The following is a 13,605-nucleotide window of genomic DNA, read 5'->3' on the forward strand; positions in this document are numbered from 1 at the left end:
GTCTGTGCCACAATTTTGGGAGTCCCCTTGCTGTGTCTTACGTGACGTTGGCATCGTCAATTCCAGGTGGGTTGGGTCGCACCCTCCCCTTTTAACTGTAAGAAACTACATACACTATGGCTTGGGGTAACACAGATGGTTGAGTCTGAAGAGCTGTTTACTCAGAGGTCTGCTCCAAATCTTCAGTGTCTGCTAGTCAGCGTAGAATTTTTAACTGCATCTAGCCTAGGCAATACTTTGGGCGTAGTAGCCCAGCTGCGAAGCAAGCTGCACCGCCTGTGTATCTAATAAGAATTTTTAAATTAATCTAGCCTAGGCAGACTGTGGGGACCCCCAACCAAACCCAGATGCTCAGCCCCCCTACCACCCCCCTTTCATGGACAACCCAATAATGTAACTCTTACAACTGGATGGATGAGGATCGGTCACAGCTTTATTAACTCTTTATACTCATTCCATTAGAAAGGCATTTTATTTCTAAAATAATTCAGCTTGTTGCAGCATGCCCTGGGTCCCCACTCCGGCAAGTTGGCCAACAAGTGTAACTCTCCAACATGTCCTTTCTATTTCCAGGCCACGGAGGATCCAGCGTACTCGTATGCAGGACTCTGACCCCCACCCATCACTCTTAACGCTTGTTCCACTCCGTCCTGGAGTCCTGACAGGAATATGTCCAGTCCAATATCTATTAAGTGAACACTGTCGGGCCGTATGAGGCCTGCTTTATCTCCTTCCAGTTGTCGGTGTTGTATCACTACACCGCCTCTGTCTCTTCTAAATTTTGCCATCCGAATATTTATTACCCGCCTTGTCCATTCGATGGCCGTGATGTCTCGCGCACCTTGCCATACCGCTATCGGCACAATCTCTGACCATACTATAGCTAATTTTGTGAAAAATTCTCTGAAGCGCTCAGTGTCTAGTTTCATTATTGCCATTAGTTATGCGCTCTTGTGATGACCTAGGTTGTTTCCCCCGGCCTGTATAACTAAGATGACCGGACCTCTTGCCTCTCTCCCTACCTTGATTACCTCCATTAGTACCTGTGGCCATAGCAGGCCTCTAATACCTCTCCAGTTGAAATATGTGTTATGAAACTCTAATTTCCTCCCGCCTGGGCGGACTTTCGTCCTTTTTTGTGCCCAATATATATACGAGTGGCCTATCACTAACACTGTTGGCTTAGCGTCACCTGTAAAAGAAACAAACCACGTTAGGATAACAAGTCCGGTCTTATGTATCTCGCCAAACACGTGGATCGTCATCTCCCTATCCTCTGAACTTCCGTTTCTGACAGTCCTGCTCTTGCTGCTTCCGTGGCCGCACCTATGCGGAATGAGTGTGTCCCGTAATCTTTGGGGTGGTTCCCTGCCGATGTTATGCATTTATTAAAGATAGCTTGGAACAGGTATCTTGATAATGGCGTTCCATCAATGTGTGATACGAAGAAATTACTTTGTGATCTGATGGTTAGATATGTTTTTACTATTGTTACCCGACTCAGTGTACCGTTTGTGGGTTGTAGAAGTACCCAAGTACCCCTGCCCGCTGGAACCGTTTTCGATTGGTGTATGCGTACACGTATTGCATTATTGGCTATGACTACTTCCTGGTGTAATAAGCGTCCACTGGTGGTAATTTTGGATTGAGGGACTAATTCGCTTATACATAGCGCCCCGAAGAAGGCGATCACAAATGCAGTAGACATTAGTGTTGCTTCAAATTGTGAGTGTCATGTTAATGGTGTTAGGGATAAGATGTGAGAAATCAGTTTTAGTGACACGGGACGGGACGTCTACATTCCTGACTTGGCTGACCCCTTTTCCACCCTTTTATGGATTGTCTGATGACGAATCTTTGTCACATCTCCCCAATTCAGTAGTTGGAAGTGAAGTGCTACTCCGGTCAGACACCGCTGCGCTGACGCCCCTGATATGCCCCTCATCATTAGCTGGTGGAGAAATTCTATGGTGACTTGTGATCTGGCTTGTTCACATTGGTCAACCCGTCTGCCTGCTACTAGTCGTGTCCACTCTTCCCATGCCTTACCGTATGCTTGCCACGTTGACGGGGCAACTGACGCTCTGATTAATGGCATCAACTATTCGCCACTAGATCCCATAGGGAGGGTGGGCAACTATTGCCCGATGGGTGGGCGTTGTGGAAGAGCTCTGTGAAAATCTGCCAATTGAATTGTTATAAAGCGTTAGCAGCAGCTTTATACCCCTCAGCAAAGTGGCTAGCGGGGACCCATACATTGTGTTTTAGGCACAGGAATACTAGCCTGCGTAGTAGGCCTAACACTGGGAGAAACGATGATGCCATCTTATTAATGCAGTGCGCTAGGCTGGTGTTTTGTGTTATGAAGCGTATATTTTTGTTAGCCAGGCACGTGCCCCATATTTCTATTGCTACCACTATTGGGAAAAATTATTTTCAGGGCTAGATGCAGCTAAAAATTATTATTAATTTCAAAGCTGGTGGAGCTTGGTATAGATGGCCTAATACAATGAGTCCCACACACTGCTAGAAGCCCAAATATTTTTTCAGAGGTACATGCAGATAAGAATTATTTTTAATTTGCAACCTGATGGAGGTCAGTATAGATGGACTAATAGAGAAAGTCCCACACACTGCTAGAAGGCCAAATATTTTTTCAGAGCTAGATGCAGATAAAAATTATATTCAATTTGCAACCTGATGGAGGTCAGTATAGATGGACTAATAGAGAAAGTCCCACACACTGCTAGAAGGCCAAATATTTTTTCAGAGCTAGATGCAGATAAAAATTATATTCAATTTGCAACCTGATGGAGGTCAGTATAGATGGACTAATAGAACAAGTCCCACACACAGCTAGAAGCCCAAATATTTTTTCAGAGGTACTGTAGATGCAGATAAAATTTATTTTTAATTTGCAACCTGATGGAGGTCAGTATAGATGGACTAATACAACAAGTCCCACACACAGCTAGAAGCCCAATATTTTTTCAGAGCTAGATGCAGACAAAAAATTATTTTGAATTTGCAACCTGATGGAGGTCAGTATAGATGGACTAATAGAGAAAGTCCCACACACTGCTAGAAGTCCCAATATTTTTTCAGCGTTAGATGCAGAAAAAAATATATTCAGTTTGCAACCTGATGGAGGTCAGTATAGATGGACTAATACAACAAGTCCCGCACACAGCTAGAAGCCCAATATTTTTTCAGAGGTAGATGCAGAAAAAAATATATTCAGTTTGCAACCTGATGGAGGTCTGTATAGATGGGATTAATAGAACAAGTCTCACACACAGCTAGAAGCCCAATATTTTTTCAGAGGTAGATGCAGAAAAAAATATATTCAGTTTGCAACCTGATGGAGGTCTGTATAGATGGATTAATAGAACAAGTCCCACACACAGCTAGAAGCCCAATATTTTTTCAGAGGTAGATGCAGAAAAAAATATATTCAGTTTGCAACCTGATGGAGGTCTGTATAGATGGATTAATAGAACAAGTTCCACACACAGCTAGAAGCCAAAATATTTTTTCAGAGGTACTGTAGATGCAGATAAAAATTATTTTTAATTTGCAACCTGATGGAGGTCAGTATAGATGGACTAATACAACAAGTCCCACACACAGCTAGAAGCCCAATATTTTTTCAGAGCTAGATGCAGACAAAAAATTATTTTGTATTTGCAACCTGATGGAGGTCAGTATAGATGGACTAATAGAGAAAGTCCCACACACTGCTAGAAGGCCAAATATTTTTTCAGAGCTAGATGCAGAAAAAAATTATATTCAGTTTGCAACCTGATGGAGGTCAGTATAGATGGACTAATAGAGAAAGTCCCACACACTGCTAGAAGGCCACATATTTTTGCAGAGGTAGATGCAGAAAAAAATATATTCAGTTTGCAACCTGATGGGGGTCTGTATAGATGGATTAATAGAACAAGTCCCACACACAGCTAGAAGCCCAATATTTTTTCAGAGGTAGATGCAGAAAAAAATATATTCAGTTTGCAACCTGATGGAGGTCAGTATAGATGGACTAATACAACAAGTCCCACACACAGCTAGAAGCCCAATATTTTTTCAGAGGTAGATGCAGAAAAAAATATATTCAGTTTGCAACCTGATGGAGGTCTGTATAGATGGATTAATAGAACAAGTCCCACACACAGCTAGAAGCCCAAATATTTTTTCAGAGGTAGATGCAGATAAAAATTATTTTTAATTTGCAACCTGATGGAGGTCAGTATAGATGGACTAATAGAGAAAGTCCCACACACTGCTAGAAGGCCAAATATTTTTTCAGAGCTAGATGCAGATAAAAATTATATTCAATTTGCAACCTGATGGAGGTCTGTATAGATGGACTAATAGAACAAGTCCCACACACAGCTAGAAGCCCAATATTTTTTCAGAGGTACTATAGATGCAGATAAAAATTATTTTTAATTTGCAACCTGATGGAGGTCAGTATAGATGGACTACTACAACAAGTCCCACACACAGCTAGAAGCCCAATATTTTTTCAGAGGGAGATGCAGAAAAAAATTATATTCAATTTGCAACCTGATGGAGGTCAGTATAGATGGACTAATAGAATGATGCTATGCCCAAAAGATTTTACTTCACTAGGTGCAGTAAAAAAATTGGTATTCTATACACAGGTGGTATATCTTGCAACACAGATAGGCTACTCCACTGACTAATACACTCTGCAATAGGCCAAAAAGGATTAGCTTTGCTAGATTCAGCCAAATGCTGTGAAAAAAACTTGCACAGCACTGGCACAGACCTGCCTGGCAAAAACTGATAGGAACTGATGTAACCTAGTCCTGAAAAGGACTCCAATTACAATTAGTCTTTACTCCCACAACCTATCTATTTAAGAGCACAGACCTGCCTGATAAAAGTCATAGGAAATGCTGTAACCTAGTCCATAAAAAGACAGCAATCACAACTATTCCCTACTGCCAAGCTATCTGTAGATTTGTGCGAAAATTGGCTTGAAATTAACAAGGTATAGCGCACACAGCAACAGCGGTGCCGTCTAACACGCAGCTGCAGCAGTGAGAAAATGGTGGCGACGGGGAAAATGGCTTGGTCTTATAGGGCATGGACATGTGACATACACTGCCAATGACACATGCCCTTGCTTGTGTGAAAAAAAGCACTTCGCTCCGTGTGTGCGCTGCTGATAGGCTGACAGATTGCACCTCCCCACTGTAAATGCGGGAAAGAGAAAAAAAAATGGAGATCTTCATTGTTCCTGCAGAGATCCATCCCCTGCCCCTCCCCACACCCCGCTGTACACTCAAACTGCGTATTAACATTAATTTTCATCATTACTGAGAAAAAATCTAGTTATGATTTTGGTGCACGAACAGTTATCGAACATAACCTCGAACAGCCGAATTTTTCTCAAATTGTTCGTGTTCGCTGAACGGCTCGAACACCGCCCAAAACAGCTCGAATTTGAGATTGGCGAATAGTTCAAGTAGAACAACGCTCATCTCTAATAGTGAAACCATTGGATTTCTTTTTTAATTTACCAATTAGCGATTCGATGTTCACTGCCCTTCTTGACATTGCCTTACACATGTGATTTTCCAGTGGCTTACTTGGTAAATGAGCCTGTTTTGTAAACAGATATTCCTGAGTCTGAATCCATCATTACATTTTTTTCAACTACTTACTAATAAGCTTCCTATAGAGGCAATGGAAATTTGCATTGAATTTGGGCGTGAGGTAGTGCAATTATGAGATATAGAATCTGTATTAAGTGTTCATAAAGAACAAGATGTCATCATATGCTGTAGAGATTGGCATTAAGAATAACAAAGCGAAACCAATGGATTTATTTTTTAACTTACCTATTAGCGATTCAATGTTCACTGCCCTTCTTTACATCCCCTTACACCTGCTTTTTTATAGTGGCTTACTGGGTGCGTGCACCTGTCTTGTAAACAAGCATTCATGAGTACGAATCAACAGAAAGCATTTTTTCATTTACTTACTAATAAGCTTCCTATAGAGGCAATGGAAATTTGCATGATTTTGGGCTTGAGATAGCCCAATTGTGAGATATAGAATCTGTATTAAGTGCTCATAAAGAAAAAGATGCCATCATACGATGTATAGAATGGCATTAAGAATAACATAGTGAAACCAATGGATTTCTTTTTTAACTTACCTATTAGCGATTCAATGTACACTGCCCTTCTTAACATCTCTATATACCTGTCATGTTCCAGTGGTTACTGGGTTAATGCACCAATCTTTTTAATAGGCATTCATGAGTTCAAATCCACGGGGAGGTTTTTTTTTATTTACGTACTAATAAGCTTCCTATAGAGCCAATGGAAATTTGCATTGATTTTGGGCTTGAGATAGTGCAATTGTGAGATATAGAATCTGTATTAAGTGTTCTTAAAGAACAAGATGTCATCATACGCTGAATAGATTGGCATTAAGAATAACATAGTGAAACCAATGGATTTCTTTTTTAACTTACCTATTAGCGATTCAATGTTCACTGCCCTTCTTGACATCACCTTGCACTTGTGATGTACTAGTGGCTTACTAGGTTAATGCACTAGTCTTTTTAACAGGCATTCATAAGTTTGAATCTACGGGGAATTATATTTTTAATTACGTACTAATGAGCTTCCTATAGAGCCAATGGAATTTTGCATTGATTTTGGGCTTGAGATAGTGCAATTGTGAGATATAGAATCTGTATTAAGTGTTCATAAAGAACAAGATGTCATCATACGCTGTATAGATTGGCATTAAGAATAACATAGCGAAACCAATAGATTTCTTTTTTAACTTACCAATTAGCGATTCAATGTTCACTGCCCTTCTTGACATTGCCTTACACATGTGATGTTTCAGTGGCTTACTGGGTAAATGAGCCTGTTTTGTAAACAGATATTCCTGAGTCTGAATCCATCATTACGTTTTTTTCATCTACTTACTAATAAGCTTCCTATAGAGGCAATGGAAATTTGCATTGATTTTGGGCGTGAGGTAGTGCAATTGTGAGATATAGAATCTGTATTAAGTGTTTATAAAGAACAAGATGTCATCATATGCTGTTGAGATTGGCATTAAAAATAACAAAGCGAAACCAATGGATTTATTTTTTAACTTACCTATTAGCGATTCAATGTTCACTGCCCTTCTTTACATCCCCTTACACCTGCTTTTTTATAGTGGCTTACTGGGTGCGTGCACCTGTCTTGTAAACAGGCATTCATTAGTACGAATCAACAGAAAGCATTTTTTCATTTACTTACTAATAAGCTTCCTATAGAGGCAATGGAAATTTGCTTTGATTTTGGGCTTGAGATAGCCCAATTGTGAGATATAGAATCTGTATTAAGTGCTCATAAAGAAAAAGATGCCATCATACGATGTATAGATTGGCATTAAGAATAACATAGTGAAACCAATGGATTTCTTTTTTAACTTACCTATTAGCGATTCAATGTACACTGCCCTTCTTAACATCGCTATATACCTGTCGTGTTCCAGTCGTTTACTGGGTTAATGCACCAGTCTTTTTAATAGGCATTCATGAGTTCGAATCCACGGGGAGGTTTTTTTTTATTTACGAACTAATAAGCTTCCTATAGAGCCAATGGAAATTTGCATTGATTTTGGGCTTGAGATAGTGCAATTGTGAGATATAGAATCTGTATTAAGTGTGCATAAAGAACAAGATGTCTCATATGCTGTATAGATTGGCATTAAGAATAACATAGTGAATCCAATGGATTTCATTTTTAACTTACCTATTAGCAATTCAATGTTTTCTGTCTTTCTTGACATCACATTACACCTGTGATGTTCCAGAGTCTAACTGCTTTATTGCACTTCTCTTGTAAACAGGCATTCATGAGTTCAAATACACAGGGTGGATTTTCTCATTTACTTACTAATAAACTTTCTATAGAGCCAATGGAAATTTTCATTGATTTTGGGCTTGAGATAGTGCACTTGTGAGATATAGAATCGGTATTAAGTGTTCATAAAGAACAAGATGTCATCATACGCTGTATAGCTTGGCATTAAGAACAGCATAGTGAAACCAATGGATTTCTTTTTTAACTTACCTATTAGCGATTCAATGTTCACTGCGCTTCTTGACATTTCCTTACACCTGCATTGTTCCAGAGTCTTACTGGGAAAATGCACCTGTCTAGTAAACAGGCATTCATGAATTCAAATCCACGGAGAGGTATTTTTCTTTTACTTGCTACTAAGCTTCCTATAGAGGCAAAGGAAATTTGCATTGATTTTGGGCTTGAGATAGCCCAATTGTGAGATATAGAATTTGTATTAAGTGCTCATAAAGAAAAAGATGCAATCATACGCTGTATAGATTGGCATTAAGAATAACATAGTGAAACCAATGGATTTCTTTTTTAACTTACCTATTAGCGATTCAATGTACACTGCCCTTCTTAACATCGCGATAAACCTGTCATGTTCTAGTGGCTTACTGGGTTGATGCACCTGTCTTGTAAACAGGCATTCATGAGTTCAAATCCACTGGGAGTCTTTTATTATTTACGTACTAATAAGCTTCATATAGAGCCAATAGAAATTTGCATTGATTTTGGGCTTGAGATAGTGCAATTGTGAGATATAGAATCTGTATTAAGTGTTCATAAAGAACAAGATGTCATCATATGCTGTATAGATTGGCATTAAGAATAACATAGTGAAACCAATGGATTTCATTTTTAACTTACCTTTTAGCGATTCATTGTTCACTGCCCTTCTAGACATCACATTGCATCTGACATGTTGCAGTGGCTTACTGGGTTGATGCACTGGTGTTGTAAACAGGCATTCATGAGTTTGAATCCATGTGGAGCTTTTTTTTATTTACGTACTAATAAGCTTACTATAGAGGCAATGGAAATTTGCATTGATTTTGGGCTTGAGATAGTGCAATTGTGAGATATAGAATCTGTATTTAGGGTTCATAAAGAACAAGATGTCATCATACGCTGAATAGATTGGCATTAAGAATAACATAGTGAAACCAATGGATTTCATTTTTAACTTACCTATTAGCGATTCAATGTTCACTGCTCTTCTAGACATTACATTGCACCTGATGTGTACCAGTGGCTTACTGGGTTGATGCACCTGTCTTGTAAATAGGCATTCATGAGTTCAAATCCATGTGGAGGTTTTTTTTTATTTACGCACTAATAAGCTTCCTATAGAGGCAATGGAAATTTGCATTGATTTTGGGCTTGAGGTAGTGCAATTGTGAGATATAGAATCTGTATTAAGTGTTCTTAAAGAACAAAATGTCATCATACGCTGAATAGATTGGCATTAAGAATAACATAGTGAAACCAATGGATTTCTTTTTTAACTTACCTATTAGCGATTCAATGTTCACTGCCCTTCTTGACATCACCTTGCACTTGTGATATACCAGTGGCTTACTAGGTTAATGCTCCAGTCTTTTTAACAGGCATTCATGAGTTTGAATCTACGGGGAGGTATTTTTTTTAATTACGTACTAGTAAGCTTCCTATAGAGCCAATGGAAATTTGCATTGATTTTGGGCTTGAGATAGTGCAATTGTGAGATATAGAATCTGTATTAAGTGTTCATAAAGAACAAGATGTCTCATATGCTGTATAGATTGGTATTAAGAATAATATAGTGAAACTAATGGATTTCTTTTTTAACTTACCTATCAGCGATTCAATGTTCACTGCCCTTCTTGACATCATTTTACACTAGTCATGTTCCAGTGGCTTATTGAGTTGATATACCTGTTTTGTAAACAGTCATTCATGAGTTCAAATCCATGGGGAGGTTTTTTTTTTTATTTACGTACTAATAAGCTTCCTATAGAGGCAATGGAAATTTGCACTGATTTTGGGCTTGAGATAGTGCAATTGTGAGATTTAGAATCTGTATTAAGTGTTCATAAAGAACAAGATGTCATCATACTCTGTATAGATTGGCATTAAGAATAACATAGTGAAACCAATGGATTTCTTTTTTAACTTACCTATTAGTGATTCAATATTCAATGGGCTTCTTGACGTCATCTTACACCTGCAGTGTTCCAGCGGCTTACTGGGTAAATGCACCTGTCTTGTAGACAGGCATTCATGAATTCAAATCCACGGAGAGGTTTTTTCTTTTACTTACTATTAAGCTTCCTCTAGAGGCAATGGAAATTTGCATTGATTTTGGGCTTGAGATAGCCCAATTGTGAGATATAGAATATGTATTAAGTGCTCATAAAGAAAAAGATGCCATCATACGATGTATAGATTGGCATTAAGAATAACATAGTGAAACTAATGGATTTCTTTTTTAACTTACCCATTAGCGATTCAATGTACACTGCCCTTCTTAACATCACTATAAACCTGTTATTTTCCAGTGGTTTACTTGGTTCATGCACCTGTCTTGTAAACAGGCGTTCATGAGTTCAAATCAACTTGGAGTATTTTATTATTTACGTACTAATAAGCTTTCTATAGAGCCAATAGAAATTTGCATTGATTTTGGGCTTGAGATAGTGCAATTGTGAGACATAGAATCTGTATTAAGTGTTCATAAAGAACAAGATGTCATCATACGCTGAATAGATTGGCATTAAGAAAAACATAGTTAAACCAATGGATTTCTTTTTTAGCTTAAATATTAGCGATTCAATGTTCACTGCCCTTCTTGACATCTCCATCCTCTCGTGATATACCAGTGGCTTACGAGGTTAGCGCACCCGTCTTTTTAATAGGCATTCATGAGTTCAAATCCACGGGGAGGTTTTTATTTTATTTACGTACTAATAAGCTTCCTATAGAGCCAATGGAAATTTGCATTGATATTGGGCTTGAGATAGTGCAATTGTGAGATATAGAATCTGTATTAAGTGTTCATATAGAACAAGATGTCATCATACGCTGTATAGATTGGCATTAAGAATAACATAGTGAAACCAATGGATTTCATATTTAACTTACCTATTAGCGATTCAATGTTCACTGCCCTTCTAGACACCTCATTACACCTGTGATGTTATAGTGGCTTTCTGGGTTGAGGCAACTGTGTTGTAAACAGGCATTCATGACTTCAAATACACTGGGAGATTTTTTTTATTTAAGTACTAATAAGCTGCCTATAGAGCCAGTGGAAATTTGCATTGATTTTGGGCTTGAGATAGTGCAATTGTGAGATATAGAATCTGTATTAAGTGTTCATAAAGAACAAGATGTCATCATACGCTGTATAGATTGGCATTAAGAATAATATAGTGAAACCAATGGATATCTTTTTTAGCTTACCTTTTAGCGATTCATTGTTCACTGCCCTTCTAGACATCACATTGCATCTGACATGTTCCAGTGGCTTACTGGGTTGATGCATTCATGTTGTACACAGTCATTCATGAGTTTGAATCCACGTGGAGCTTTTTTTTATCTTACCTATTAGCGATTCAATGTTCACTGCCCTTCTTGACATCAACGTACACCTGTGATGTTCCTGTGGCTTACTGCTTTATTGCGCCTCTCTTGCAAATAGGCATTCATGAGTTTGAATTCATAGGGAGGTTTGATTCATCTACTTACTAATAAGCTTCCTATAGAGGCAATGGAAATTTGCATTGATTTTTGGCTTGAGATAGTGCAGTTGTGAGATAAAGAATCTTTATTTAGGGTTCATAAAGAAGAAGATGTCATCATACGCTGTATAGATTGGCATTAAGAATAACATAGCGAAACCAATGGATTTCTTTTTTAACTTACCTATTAGCGATTCATTGTTCACTGCCCTTCTTGACATCATCTTACACCCATGTTGTTCCAGTGACTTACTGGTTTATTGCACCTCTTTTGTATATAGGCATTCATGAGTACGAATCCACAGGGAGGATTATTTGATTTACTTACTAATAAGCTTCCTATTGAGGCAATGGAAATTTGCACTGATTTTTGGACTGAGAGAGTGCAATTGTGAGATTCAGAATCTGTATTAAGTGTTCATAAAGAACAAAATGTCATCATACGCTGTGTAGATTGGCATTAAGAATAACATATTTTTTACCTTACCTACTAGCAATTCAATGTTCACTACCATTCTTGACATCCCATTTTTTCTGTGATGTTCCAGTGTCTTACTGGGATAATGCACTTGTCTTGTAAACAGGCATTTATGAGCTTGAATCCATTGAGAGCTTTTTTTCATTTACTTACTAATAAGCTTCCTATAGATGCAATGGAAATTTGCATTGATTTTGGGCTTGAGTGCAATTGTGAGACTGAAAATCTGAATTAAGTGTTCATAAAGAACAAGAAGTCATCATACGCTGTGTAGATTGGCATTAAGAATAACATAGTGAAGCCAATGGATTTCTTTTATAACTTACCCATTAACAATTCAATGTTCACTACCCTTCTTACCATCCAATTACACCTGTCATATTCCAGTGACTTACTGGGATAATGCACCTGTCTTGTAAACAGTAGAGATGAGCTTTGTTCTACTCGAACTGTTCGCCAATCTCAAATTCGAGCTGTTTTGGGCGATGTTCGAGACGTTCGGCGAACACGAACGGTTTGAGAAAAATTCGGCTGTTCGAGGTTATGTTAGATAACTGTTCGTGCACCAAAATCATAACTGGATTTTTTCTCAGTAATGATGAAAATTAATGTTAATACGCAGTTTGAGTGTACAGCGGGGTGGGCGGAGGGGCAGGGGATGGATCTCTGCAGGAATAATGAAGAACTCCATTTTTTTTTCTCTTTCCCGCATTTACAGTGGGGAGGTGCAATCTGTCAGCCTATCAGCAGCGCACACACGGAGCGAAGTGCTTTTTTTCACACAAGCAAGGGCATGTGTCATTGGCAGTGTATGTCACATGTCCTTGCCCTATAAGACCCAGCCATTTTCCCTGTCGCCATTTTCTCACTGCTGCAGCTGCGTGTTAGACGGCACCGCTGTTGCTGTGTGCGCTATACCTTGTTAATTTCAAGCCAATTTTCGCACAAATCTACAGATAGCTTGGGAGTAGGGAATAGTTGTGATTGCAGTCCTTTTAAGGACTAGGTTACAGCATTTCCTACGACTTTTATCAGGCAGGTCTGTGCTCTTAAATAGATAGATTGTGGGAGTAAAGACTAATTGTAATTGCAGTTCTTTTCAGGACTAGGTTACATCAGTTCCTATCAGTTTTTGCCAGGCAGGTCTGTGCCAGTGCTGTGCAAGTTTTTTTCACAGCATTTGGCTGAATCTAGCAAAGCTAATCTTTTTTGGCCTATTGCAGAGTGTGTTAGTCAGTGGAGTAGCCTATCTGTGTTGCAAGATATACCACCTGTGTATAGAATACCAATTTTTTTACTGCACCTAGTGAAGTAAAATCTTTTGGGCATAGCATCATTCTATTAGTCCATCTATACTGACCTCCATCAGGTTGCAAACTGAATATAATTTTTTTCTGCATCTAGCTCTGAAAAAATATTTGGCCTTCTAGCAGTGTGTGGGACTTGTTCTATTAGTCCATCTATACTGACCTCCATCACGCTGCAAAATCAAAATAATTTTTTTTCTGCATCT

Source organism: Phyllobates terribilis, unplaced genomic scaffold (assembly GCF_046119375.1).
Source record: "Phyllobates terribilis strain yellow unplaced genomic scaffold, ASM4611937v1 Scaffold_57__1_contigs__length_8443340, whole genome shotgun sequence".
NCBI lineage: Eukaryota > Metazoa > Chordata > Amphibia > Anura > Dendrobatidae > Phyllobates > Phyllobates terribilis.